The 14,245-nt window shown below is 40.5% G+C and overlaps 1 long non-coding RNA gene across 6 annotated transcripts in view; it reads right to left on the reverse strand.

Annotated features, from left to right (window-relative positions):
- The window catches only part of LOC123627249, a 33,249-nt gene extending 20,290 nt beyond the window's left edge, over positions 1 to 12,959 (reverse strand). For 2 of the 6 annotated variants that reach the window (XR_006731214.1, XR_006731216.1), the window contains exons 1-2: positions 11,780 to 12,027; positions 10,407 to 10,471 (exon numbers count right to left, since the gene is read on the reverse strand). This is a non-coding gene — a long non-coding RNA (uncharacterized LOC123627249). The other 4 variants (XR_006731219.1, XR_006731218.1, XR_006731217.1 and 1 more) reach the window with 4 other exon arrangements.
- Between the last annotated feature and the right edge of the window lie 1,286 nt (positions 12,960 to 14,245).

Below are 14,245 nucleotides of genomic sequence, written 5' to 3' on the forward strand. Positions count from 1 at the left end.
CACACACTACCACGAACCTCCCAAGTTTCCCTCCTGCAGTGTCCAATAAATCTAATGGTTCAAAGTTCTTCCCAGTAGGATGGTCTCAGTGCAGTGGTATTTACAACTAATTGATCACAACCAGTTACAGATTCCTTTGTCCCTTCTCCACTCCCATGGCCTCACTTGACCAGTCTTAAAAAGTTCTTCCCAGTAGAACAGACACTGGAGACTCGGAGGGGCAGGGGGGTGGAAGGTGGGAGGTGGGAGAGGGGTGGGAGATGAGAAATTACCTAATGGGTACTAAGTACACTCACTAGGTGAAGGTGACGTAAAAGGCCCAGACTTCACCACTATGCAATATGTCCATGTAACAAATCTGCACACGTACCCCACAAATCAATAAAAATTTTTAAAAAATAAATAAAAATTCTTCCCCATGTCCAACTAAATCTCTCACAAGAGAACTTAACTCTTTTCTCTCTTGTTGAAAAGCTGGAACATCACCACATGTAATTTAAAACAAACCCAAAAGCTGTTACTGAAACTCTATTTCCCGTATCTCACAAATTATTTCCTCTACATAAATGTGGTGGTTCTCAACCCTTTCTGTTCATTAAATTGCCTAAGGAACATCATTTAAAAAAGAAAAAGGTGGCCTCTTTACCCTATCCCATACCATACTAAATGTCTGCAATTAATTTTTGTTTAAAACTCCCCAGGTGATTCTAATGTGTAGCGTTGGCTGGGAACAACTACCTCAATCTTTCTGGAAAAAAAAAAAAAAATTTCAGCCTTTTTTCAAGCTTCAGGTGTTTCAAACTAGACTCAAAACTACAACATAATACATAATTCCACATGTAAAACATTAGTGTTTTTTATAGATGTTCATAAGCATAAAGCAAAATTTCGTATCTTAAGCCAAATTTTTCCAATGACTTCATTACACCATTCCCTTAGTGTCTAAACTGATCATACCCTTCTCACTCTACTAATGAAACCCAGGCACCAAAGCTGAAAATCTCAGAATCAGCCTTAACACACCTTCTTCATCCTCTACATCTAATCGGCTGCTAATCATGTTAGTTCTTCCTTTGAAATGTAGTTCTCATCCATTCCTCTTCTGTCATATTCTAACCCTACTCTAAATTCTTACTAACTAGTCTGGCTGACACTTAGCTCTTCTCATCCCACTGCCACTAAATTAATTCCTTAAAATAGTGTTGTCCTTTGTCTTGCTTTTTAGAAACAGGGTCTTGCTCTGTTGCCCAGGCTGAAGTGCACTGGCACAATCATAGCTAACTAGAGCCTTGAACTCCTGGGCTCAAGCCATCCTCCTGCCTTGGCCTCCCAGGGTGCTGAGATTATAGGTATGAGCCACCCCACACCCAGCCTAAAATAATGTTATTATGCCCCTGTTCAAAGAAAAATATTCAGTGGCTTCTCACTGCTTACACTGAGAAAACCCAATTCCTCAATCTATGTTGGTATTTAATACCTCAAGTAGAATATTCAAATTTTAACACAATAAATAACTCTACATATTAAGACCAGTCAATGTAGCAAACTTGGCACTTCTGACCCAATTCCATCCTACCTAAAATTTATTTCCCTCTACATTCCAATATAAATTTTCTATTCAATCCAGGCATCCAGTCTTTCACGTACATAAAATGACAAATTCCAAGGATTTACTCATACTTCAATACATGCTGTACCCCCTTCCTCAAATACTATGTTCACTTTTATCTGTATCTCCAAATTCTTTGCTCTGTTCTGGACCATTGCTGTGAGGCCTTCCCAAAACACTGCAACCTCACGGACGGTCTCGCTTCCAGGCAATACATATCACCTAAGCCAGTTATTTTGAAATATGTTATACTGCCTTACACTTCTACTTAACTATTTTATATTTCCTCACTTAAATAAAGATCCTGAAGGCAGAAATCATGTTTTTTATTTTTTCTGTATACTTCATAAAAGCAGTCTTTTCAATTTTTTTCATGGAATTTATTTTTCATTCCTTCCAGCCAATGGAAATGTATAATGCATATAAAATTCTTCCCTATCATATCACTTTTTTCAGAGTAAATCTCATGACATTAATATACTTATATCAACGTGCTTAGTTTAAGTAGCTAGCCTACTTTAATATAAGTCTGATCAATTCTGATTTAAAGGCAATATAATGAATCAAATACTTGTTGATATCAAAGAGAGTCAAGTGTTCCACCCTTATATGTTTTCACTAAAGATAACAAGCAAATGAACAGGGTAAAGCCATCACTAATTAAGAAAGCACCACGCTTCAAGAAATAAATGGTCAATTAAACAGTAATTACATAGAATAAATAGTAATTATGCAGAATTGTCCTTGGACATTGGCTGCTGATGTGTTTTAGTTAGCCTCCATAACGTTGAACACAAGTTCTCAAACTTTTTGGTCTCAGGAATTATTTTTACTCTTAAATATCACTGAGGTCATCAAAGAACTACTGTTTAGGTGAGTTACTGCAAATGATGTTTACTGTCCCAAGTACACACTTCATCAGTCATTGGAGCAATAACTTCATCCCAAAGCCTATAGAAAAGTCCACCACCTACTTGTGAAAATGGGAGTAAAAAAGGCTAATAACATATCAGGATTATCATGAAAATAGTTCTGACCTCACAGAACCCCCGAAGGACTCCAGAGGATCCCCACAGCCCCCCAGACTCCATGTGGAGAAGCACAGGCATAACACAAAGAATTTAGAAAACAGCATAAAATCATGTTTAAATGTCGCATAAGCTTTTAAAAAATTAAGATCTTCTTTAAAACCTATGAAAAAGTCAAGGTATAATTATTTATTTGTTACATAAATATATTCCCTCTTTATAGGTACAAGGGAGAAAAAGATTTCAAGGTGAAATGCCTTTAGAGCACACAGGTGTACCCACACATATAGATGCAGGTGGTGTAAATCAGTGCAGTGAGCCTGCAGGAAACAACACAAGGATGCAGTAAAAAAGAGACCCCAGACCCCTTCTCAAGAAGGCAGCATCATCCAGCTCCAGCCACGTGGAAAGTGGGCCCAGTGTTGACAGACACTGTGATTTTTCAAGAAAAGCTAGAATTTTTATGAAAAAAAAATCACCTAATTTTATATTGGAAAAAATAATTAAACATTTCATGAATACCATGTGAGCCTACATACACACATTGCCTAGAACAGCGCCTGACACTTCGGAAGCCTTACGTCATTAACTATCATCATATTCAGTACTGTCAGGCAAAAGGGGGAAATGCTATGACACAGATGCAGACATTTGGCCATGGTGAATGGAGATAATGCATGAGGCAAAATGACTGGCTGTTATTTTTTCTTTATCTTCACATAAATCTACCTCATTCCACCCCCAGGACCTTCCTAAGTCTGGTCACTTGTTTTACACCATCCTTGCATACTTCTGTCTTAAGGAATGATTCCTTATCAAATTTTCATCAACTATTTATTAGCTGAAAACTTAGAGTGCTGCACAGTAGCTCACCGCCCACTCCGACCTAACGTGTACATTTCACGTGTTTCACCTCTTGTCTCTTTCCTTCAGCTCACTGCCACCTTCTACTTTCTACCCTTTTTCTTCGCCCTTACCACTTTATCACTGGATAGCCAGCACAATCTCTAGCCTCTGTTTCTCCCCCTCTTTCTCCTTTTCTGTTTTTCAGAGTAAAAGTGAAGCTAGGCAACCACGGGAACAAGCGCCTCATACTACCAAAGGGAGTCAGAGCAAGAGGAGAGTCATCACAAGATGACACCACAGCATCCTGCACCTTAGAACAGCCGCAAACAATACAACACAAGCAGCTGCTCACCCACGTCTACACGTGGTTACTCTCAGGAATGAGTTACATACACTAACACAGCCAAGCAAAGAGCCCAAGTGCAGAAAACCTTAATTATTGTTCAAGACTGATATCTGATTGACAGAAGGAGAAGCAATTGGTCCAGATCGATAGGTCCAAGCCAGCAGGTGACACAGGGATTAGCACCTTAACTTCCATCAGTTCTAAATGGATTATAACTAAATTCTCAGTATTGATAACATTAATATCAATATAAGATCAGACAGAAATCTCCAAATTCTTTTTACGCTAGAACTACAACCATCTCCTACCTGGACTTGTATACTATTTCATAACAACACTGACCACCTGAAGACCTGTATGTACTAACAGAATAGGCACCAAAATGCCACAGACCAAACAGGAGTCTTAATATGTACCAGAGACGTGCTCTACCCAACTTTTCTATTTCTGCAGAGATACACGATCATATTAAATAAGGAAACTGGGGAAAAATGAATAAAAAGGATCCAGATTTTATTCTCGTATAATGAAATAAATATTAATACCTTGACAAAAGTCCGTAATGCAGCTTTTTAATTAGGGAAAAAGAGCAAAAGACAAACATTACATATCTATTGTTTCCTGCATTTATAGTGTGGTCTGCAACATATACTTTCCAAATTAAGAAGTTTAAATATATGTTTAAGTACTGTAAGTCAAAAGACACAGTTGGAAATACATGTGTACTATCAGAACTCAAGTATCCATCGCTGACAGTCATCTGCTTGACCTGTTTTCACAAACACAACACACAGACCTCGATGAGTGTTTCTCCTCCTGCTCTTCTACCTTACCCAACACTTTTCCCCTCTTACTGGCTTATTTTGCGGTCAGAGGTTAAACTGTTAACCCTTCACCTTCCAGGAAAGTTTTTTTTCCTCTCTTTATAATTTTTCACAGTGTGCAGCAGTCAGATTAGCTCCTCTCTTGGAGAACAAAAGCTGTGTCTTTTGTCTTCCTTGTTTGTGCCTGGAGCCCTACATCAGAGGAAGCTGCTCCTACTCAACACGCACAATGATGAGATTGTGAGGAAACGAAAGCCTGGCCTCTCGGTGTCTAGACTCTCACCCAACCAGCTAGCCAGAGAAAATCCTGTCAAGCACTCAGCTGAAAATTAACTAAGGTATCCTGTTGAGAACCTGATGAAGATGTTATGTGACCACACGGTAAAACTTTCCATTGTTGCACATAAAGATAAGAGAAAAACCTTTAGAACTCAATGCTTTAACAATCTTGGTCACCAATTCACACATGGGTCAGTAAATGTATTTTACTAACATACAACCCCTTCCTCTATACGCTCTCTTAAAATAATGCACAGGCTTATTTATGACATTCTAATCTCCTGCACTTAAAAATCTAACTAAAGGATACATTCAAAAATATTACAATAGACCATTTTTTATTTGCAGTTTTTATATTAGATATTTCTCATTAGAAAGTTTACTATTGTGTTTATCGCTGAAGGAACTGGTCAAAATGCAGAAGTCAAAAGAAAACTGTCATATCTTTTCACATCCCTTAATATTTATATATTTTACAAGTTTTTAATATTGAACAAAAGACAAATAGTAAACCAAAAGCAGATATTCAATTAAAGCTTTAAAACAGAAGTAAAGTCATACATACAACAAATCATACTTATAAAAACTATTTGTAAATTTTTTTAACCTGTAAAATGTTAAACACATTAAACAAATTTAAATTTGGTCATATGATGTCAGTAGAAAAACAATTCCCTTAAGTATGTTAAGTTATGGGTGAGTTCATGAATATTTACAATGATTGTGGGGAGGACTACAGTTTTTAAAATATAACCTTATAATTCACATCCATGGAAACAACTAATGCTGAAAATTATTAAGTGAAAACTTATTATATATGATTATAATCATATTAAATAAGCTCATAGTGAAATCTGAAACAAAATGCACAAAAATAGATATTTTTATGTTATTGGTATAAAAAGAATCTTTTTCCTTTTTTCAAAATTGTCCATAATATTTAACATGAATAATGTAAAAAATAAACTGTGCAGAATAATCAGAATAGTTCAAAAGGCTACAATGGATAGGAATTCATGAGAGGTAAGAGTGCAACCACTGACTATAGTATTCAGAATTCAAGAATAAATCATGGGTTACGTAGTTCATACAGTAATATAAATTGATTCCCCAAATTTTAGGAGAAATATAAACATGCCCTTTTTTAACCTATAATGATGATTAGCCTGACAACTTCAATAGGTCATGACCAACAAACTTCACAAAAGAAATAAATTTATTCTTATGAGGAAAAAAAAATCAATGCTTATACATAGCAGATGTCTGATTTGGAGAAGTATGTGCTATTCTTTTAAGAGTCACATGAAAATTGGCCAGGCGCGGTGGCTCACACCTGTAATCCTAGCCCTCTGGGAGGCCGAGGCAGGTGGATTGCTCGAGGTCAGGAGTTCGAGACCAGACTGAGCAAGACCCCGTCTCTACTAGAAATAGAAATAAATTATCTGGACAACTAAAAAAAAAGTATATATAGAAAAAATTAGCTGGGCATGTTGGCACACGCCTGTAGTCCCAGCTACTCGGGAGGCTGAGGCAGTAGGATCGCTTAAGCCCAGGAGTTTGAGGTTGCTGTGAGCTAGGCTGATGCCACGGCACTCACTCTAGCCCGGGCAACAAAGTGAGACTCTGTCTCAAAAAAAAAAAAAAGAGTCACATGAAAATCTAAGCCTGGCAAAGAACACCATTTACATTGAGGACTTTGGAACAAAATGCATAAGCAATGACTGGCAGGAAATGTTAAATATTTCATTCCTACTTCTGTAGAAAAAAAATGTATACAAAATTTAACAAAATTAAAAGGAACATTTGATAAAACAGAAAAATATAAGAAAATAAATTTAGTTAAATCTATATATGTATAATAGTTAACAGAATGGTACAAAACCTAAGATTAAATAGATCTATCATGCCTATCATTAAATATCTTTTCTGTCCATGAATTATGCCTAAGTAAAATGATGGAAAAGAGACAACCAATTAACCATGACTCTTAAAAATCAATATTGTATGTACGTTCAAGACATGAAGGAAACATTTACCAATGGTAATTTCTAGATTATGGGATTAGGCATGATTTATATTTTCTTGTATATGCATGTCTTTATTTTCCAAATTTCCATCAGTAAGTATGCATATATACTCATAAATATACTATATATTAATACATCCATCAGCATTAGACTACTATCATAGTTAATAGAAAAATTAATTATTTTATAGAGTAACTTAACTTTGGAAACAAGAATGCTTTATAACAAAACATTCTTATTTGAAAGTACTTCTGTATAGTCACTTCTTCCAACAAACCAAAAATCAAGAATTTCAATGCATCCTTTAAAAATTTAAATTTGATCTGGCTTATGATAAAATATATTAACTTTCCAACTTCTAAAAATTTAAGAAAGCTTAATGTTAGAAATAAATCATTCTGAGAATAAATGAAGCACAAGGGAAGAAAAGGAAGAAGAAAATACGGGAGAAACATAACGGAAGGCTACAAAAGAGAATGCTATGGCTTGATGGAGGCCAGTCAGGGTTTTTCCTGTAAGAACTAATTTTTAGCTAATATGTGACACTTTTATGAAGCTTGTTCACAGTTTTAAGTGCTTTTCTACTACAAATGTAACTGGCCATTTTTGGCCAGCTGAGCTAGAATTAGCACAAAGAGTAACTCCATTCCCACCATTCTTCCCTGCTGTCTCTTTTTAAATCCATTGATACGTACAGCAGCTTAAGTTTAGAAATTAGGTAAGTAAGGGTTTGCATCAGAGGTGAAGGATGAAAAACAAAAGGAAGAACAAAAAACAAGTTTGGGCCAATAACGTGTCCAAGCTGCTTGGACTGGGGTGAGCTCCTAAAATCATACAAGATGCCGATTCAGTACAGGCATGAGTGGCCAAATGATGGTTGATCTACTTAAATGTTTTTTCCCTTTTCCCTCAGCACTTGGTCATAAAGTTAAAGATGACGTTTTCCAATCTCCCTTATACCTAAGTAGTATCACTGTGTGACTAAGTTCTTAGCAAGGAAAGTGACGTATCAAATTTTCCCCTACCTTGCCTAAGAAATTTCTTCCCTTAAGTATTTCTCTTGCCTGTCCTGTGGCTTAAACTTGGACACAGTTAGTGACCCAGCTTTGAATGCAGATGAAAATAACAGTCTAAGGGCTGGGTATAGTGGCTCACATCTAGCACTTTGGGAGGCCAAGACAGGAAGAGTGGTTGAGGCCAGGAGTTCGAGATGACCCTGAGCATGCATGAGACCTCATCTCTACAAAAAACAGAAAAATTACCCGGGCGTGGTAGCACGCACCTGTAGTCCCAGCTACTCAGGAGGCTGAGGCACGAGGATCACTTGAGCCCAGGAGTTTGAGGTTGCAGTGAGCTATGATGATGCCACTGCACTTTAGCCTGGGCGACAGAGCAAGACCCTGTCTCAAAAAAAAAATAAAAATAAAAATAAGTACTGACAGTTAAATAGGAATATTCCAATAACTTTTTAAATAATTTCTGCACTTTATCCATTTAAGATTTAGCGATAAAACAGAAAATTGAGAAAACATTACATAAACACTCAATTCAACATAAAATTTTACTTTTACTCTTACAGATAGCATTACTTTTAGGGCACAAAAAGTTGTAACTTGTTAGACACTAAAATATTAGTTATCATACTACTTAAGTCCTTCTTCAAAAGAAGAAAGGTTACTGGTTTTTGCATGGGTGAGTTTAGCTTTTAAAAAAATCTTTAGAATTTTGTGCCAATTAGCCATATAGAATGTATTAATCGCAACCTAGAGAAACCAAAATTGCTTACTTTAATCATTTATTATATTTCAAATTTTACTAAGCTGGATAAACTTAAAATACACATGAAGATGTTTCTAAAAACTAGTGATTTAAACAGTAACAGCAGAAAGACAGTAATAAAAGCATGGCAGGAATAGAAGATACAAACTGGAATGACTAGTTCATGAACAGTAGGAACCGGTGAAGGGAGGAAGGAGGGAGTAAACCACTCACAAGTCTTTATGAAAAGGTAACAACCTCTCTTACTCATGCATAGATTGAATGTTATATAAGGCAGACTGATCTATCTTTCAAGATCACTTTAGCATGAATTTAAAGTTATGGAAAAATCCACATTTTCCAAATGAATTTAGCCTATTTTACCAACAACATCAGGTGAGCATTATTCCACACACCTTAGGTAATGCTATGATTATTTTCAAGATTAATTCATAACAAATACACTACAGAATAGATTTAAACTGGAACTGAAAAAATAATATATCCATTTGAGTACCCATGCTGCAAAGAGGACTTCATTGGGCCTGGAAAGAATGCAAATGGACAAACTTTACTCCATGTAGGACAACACAAAATAACTTCTTTAATCAGAGAATGTTCCCTGCAACTTAGGATCACTCTCTGCCCGTGGACATACCTGACAACAGCAGCAGTTCAAATAGGCCAGAGGTGCAGCAGGCAGGGCTGGTGGAGCCAGAAATGTGGGTGACTTCCTACCTAAAATTAGCTATGCCCATTTCACCACAGCTGGGTGGGGCTCCTCTATTTTAAGGTGTACAGCTCTAAACTGCTTAAGAGAAGATAATTGCTGGCTGGTTTCTGGAGATAAGAGTGTCAGTAAACTTTCCACCGAGGCTTTAGGATAGCCCACTAGTCTCCACAAAACCCCACACTTAACCATCATGCTATCCAGGATCTGAGTGCACTACAAGGAAGGTCCTACACTGGAGATATCCATGAAGATGCACCATGCAAAGAAATATTAGAAGAATAAGCAAGGAGACATTCTTCATTCTTGTCTGCTACCCATGCCCACACACACACATGCACATGTACAATATAGCAAATGTGGGGGGAAATTATAACAATCATGATATTAAAGTACTATACTCTCATATTTTCAGGAAATCATACAGAACTGACAACTGAAACCCTTCCAAGTAATGTGACGCCATTGTTTCTCTCTCTCTGAAAGTGCTATGCCACTGAAGTAAATCCAGCCCAAGGGGCTACTCAGTCTACATTCTGCATTCCAGAAACATTAGAAGGGAATTGGTGTAGCTTCCGTTGATACTGGCAGAGAATCTGCCTTAATGTTTTTAAAAAGATGCTAAATTTTCAAACACAAATGAAAGAAAATGAAAAGACAAACCCTTTCCCAAAACTAACAGTAACTTTATCAATGAATCATGGTAAAGTTGAGTTGTAAGTTATATGGGCTTAACACACACCTGAAATTCAAGCTGCACAGATAACATTCATGATTTCTATATCCCCAAGGCAAAGACCTAGCATCTATGTTACTACCAGAAACCTGAGACACTCAATGCAGAATACACATTTAGTACTGTTATTTTCTGATACTATCATGTTCCAGTACTCCACAATGTTAACACTTGCTTTGACAGACTCAATCAGTTATTTGAAGAATTTACAGAACACACATACCTTCATTTTCAGAGGCATGACATTTCACTTTCAATACCAAGTCAAAGGTTCTTTCTGGATTGGCCCTAAAAAAAAAAAAAAAAAAAAACTTTGTTATATTTATTTCCTATAACAAATAAGCATCTCCATAAAGCTTGTATTTTCTTAATTCTAAGACTAATCTTGTTCTTACCTCTACATATTAAATGTAACTATATGACTACAGTATAGCAGAAATAACAATGAAAATGTTTCTCAGATTAGAAATTTAAGATTACTGATATTTAGGAGCTGAGATCTGAGACTTGGGGCAAAGCATTTAACCTCTGAGACTATTTTCTTACCTTAAAAAAAAAAAATAAAGTGCCTTGTCCACTTCACAGAATAATTGTATTACAAGTCAAATAATATATGGGCAATTACATTATAAATCAAGTGCTGTATAAATGCAAATCATCGCTTTTATCTTATTGCATCCAAAATTGGAAGGCCAGTGTGTCCCTAAGTGTTTTTAGATCCTGCCAATGGAGCTTAACACAAGCTCTCAGCCTTTCTTCCAAGGACTTGCAATCTGAGTGTAAATGACGAATACCTGGCTCCACCTGCCACGTTCTATTAATAGATCACCATAGGACATTTGTAAAGGTCCACGAATGGGATACTTTGCATATACTTTCCTTGAGATGTATTTACGGTACTTAGGCATGTTTAAAGTAGCAAACTATTCAGAGACTCGAAAGATAACAAAAAAAGACTTCTTTCATACCAATTATCATTGGGGAAACTGGACATCAGCCCCCAGATTAAATTTTCCCGCTACAAACTGTAAGGCTGATTTGCATCAGTCAGAACTTACTGTTTTTACTAACTTGCCACACGTTTAACCTATTCATTGGTTAAATTTCAAATTGTAAATTGAAATCTATTAAGACACTTTTTTTTTCAAAACAGAGTTCTGTTTTATCTCTCTTTCCATCAGAGGGTAAAAAAATAGGCCTAGTCTGATACCACAAGTCCAAAGTGTTACCATCTTTCAGTTATTCCTGCTGACGAGACTTTAGTGTCTCTGTATTACACATTGGCTGTTTTTAACACGTACCTCCTTCAAGAAAATAAAGCCAGCTCTGACTTCTAAATAAATACTGATTTTTAGAAAATTTTTGTTACAAGACATGATCTAGAAACATAGAAAGTGACAAGCCATATAAATTAATTCACAGATACACATTTCCTCAGCCCTCCCACCATTAACCGGTTTCAGTGGGAAAAAATCTCAACTCTGATTCCTTCTGCAGCCTCCCGGGTGGACTTACTCCCCCTTTCCACCAGATGTCAAACAATGAAAACAGTTCCAAATGACACAATTTTCCTATTTGCCTAATGCCCTTTAGTACCTCTCTTAGGGGTAAAAGTTAAACATTGGTTCAGTCATGCTTCTGTGAGATCCGAAAGGCCGTTCCCAGTGACGGGAACACACGACGCTGACGGGGCGCGGGCGGCGGGAGGCGGCGGGGAGGGGGATTCTCCCCGGAGTTTCAGGAGGGAAATGCGCAGCTCACGCCTCCGAGACACCTAGAAACAAAGTCACCATCGTTATTAAACCGCTTTTTACCCAATCTCCTGAAGTAACATAGCCACTGACGGATACTTTAGCGCACACACAAAGTGCCGTCTAGTCGCGTGGCATTTGCGGGCACCCTGCAGACCCGGCGCCTCGTCCACAAACGTCAGAGGCCAAGTTAACGAGAAGAAACTGCAGAAGGAACAGCCGAGACACACTGGTCAATGCAAGTCAGAAAGACACGGTGACCTGGATGCTCAGAAAGCGCTTCAAATAGCGACCGCTCCACCTCAACGCTCCTCCCTCCCGGAGCCTCACAGGGCAGCGACCGTCCCGCCGGACACACCCGGGACGGGCCGGTCCCCTCAGCGGGCGGCGCCGCGGCCGCCCCTCCCCCCCGACGCGGCGACACCGGCGCTCCCACCGCCGCGCCCTGGCAGCGCCACCCGCCGGCCTGGAAGCCGCCGCCCGGGCGCCGGGGTCGCGCCGCCGGGCAGGGGGCTCCTCACGGCCGCGGCGGTGGCGGTGGCGGCGGGCCCACGCCCGCCCCCCACCCCCCAAAGCCTCCGCGACAGCAGCCGCGTGGCCGCCCCCTCTCCGCCGCCCCCGCCCCCGCAGCCCCCGCAGTTCCTGCGCCGGCGCCGCGGCACCTTCCGCAAACCAGGAAGTCGCGGGCGGGCGAGGGGCGCGCGGGGACGCCCGGCGGCTGCACCTGGGCGGCGGCTGCGGCCGGAGCCGCGGGGAGGCGGGGCCGGGGTCCCAGCGCCCGGGCGGCCGAGGGCCACGTGCCCCCTGCGACCGAGCCGCACCGCCAGGGCGCCCCGCGTCCTCAGCACGGGACCAGCCCTGCTGTCCCAGGACAGCCCGAGCTCCAGGGCCTCGCGGCTCCAACCGCCCCACACCAAGTCCTCGGAAAAGTCCCGGGACTCGCAGCGTCCCCACCACGCGCCCACGGACCGGGTCCTCCCGTGTCAGATGCGAAGTCCCAGCTCGCGCCGCTGCTCGGCTCCTCCTTGCTCCCGCGGGCCGCGGCTCTGCGGCCCCAGAGACGCGGCGCCTGCTCGGCAGGGACAGGGCTGCGCCGGCCTGCGCCTGTGGGCGACGGACGTCACACCCCGCACACCGCGCTCGCCACGCAGTCAGACGCCACGCACCACACACCGCACACATGACACTCATACACCACACAGTCACACAGCCCGCACACATGACACTCACCACACACCACACACATGACACTCATACACCACACAGTCACACACCCCGCACACATGACACTCACCACACAGTCACACACCCCGCACACCGCACTCACCACACAGTCACACGCCACACACCACACACATGACACTCATACACCACACATCACACACACCACACACCACACTCATGCACCACGCACATGACACTCATACACCACACACTACACACCACACAGTCACACGCCACACACCACACACATGACACTCATACACCACACACCACACTCATACACCACACACTACACACCCCGCACACTGCACTCGCCACACAGTCACACGCCACGCACCACACACTTGACACTCATACACCACACACTACACACCGCACACATGACACTCACCACACACCACACAGTCACACACCCCGCACACCGCACTCACCACACAGTCACATGCCACACACCACACACATGACACTCATACACCACACCCTACACACCCCGCACACTGCACTCGCCACACAGTCACACATCACACACCACACACATGACACTCATACACCACACACTACACACCCCGCACACTGCACTCGCCACACAGTCACACATCACACACCACACACACACTACACACCGCACTCGTCACACAGACACCACACACCACACACACCACACACATGACACTCATACACCACACACCACACACATGACACTCATACACCACACATCACACACACCACACACCACACTCATACACCATGTTTTTTATGAACTGGTTATCCTGTTCCATAAGCAAATCAAATCAAAATACAATGAACTGGATAAAAAAATATAGTAATGCATGTAATAGACACAGAGCATAATAGTTAAATGGCTTCTAAAAATCAGTCTAAAAGAGTAAAAGATACAAATAGACATTTCATAAAAAGATATATAAGATCTTAAACAAATGAAAAGTTACTTAACCTCTTAATGTGGGAATGAAAATTAAAAAAAAACACTGAGCTACCAATTTTTACCTATGAGATTGGCAAAAATCCAAATGTTAACATCACACTCTGTTGGCAAGAATATATTGTTGCTGAGAAAGTAAATTTG

This window comes from Lemur catta, chromosome 24 (assembly GCF_020740605.2).
Source record: "Lemur catta isolate mLemCat1 chromosome 24, mLemCat1.pri, whole genome shotgun sequence".
Taxonomy (NCBI): Eukaryota; Metazoa; Chordata; class Mammalia; order Primates; family Lemuridae; genus Lemur; species Lemur catta.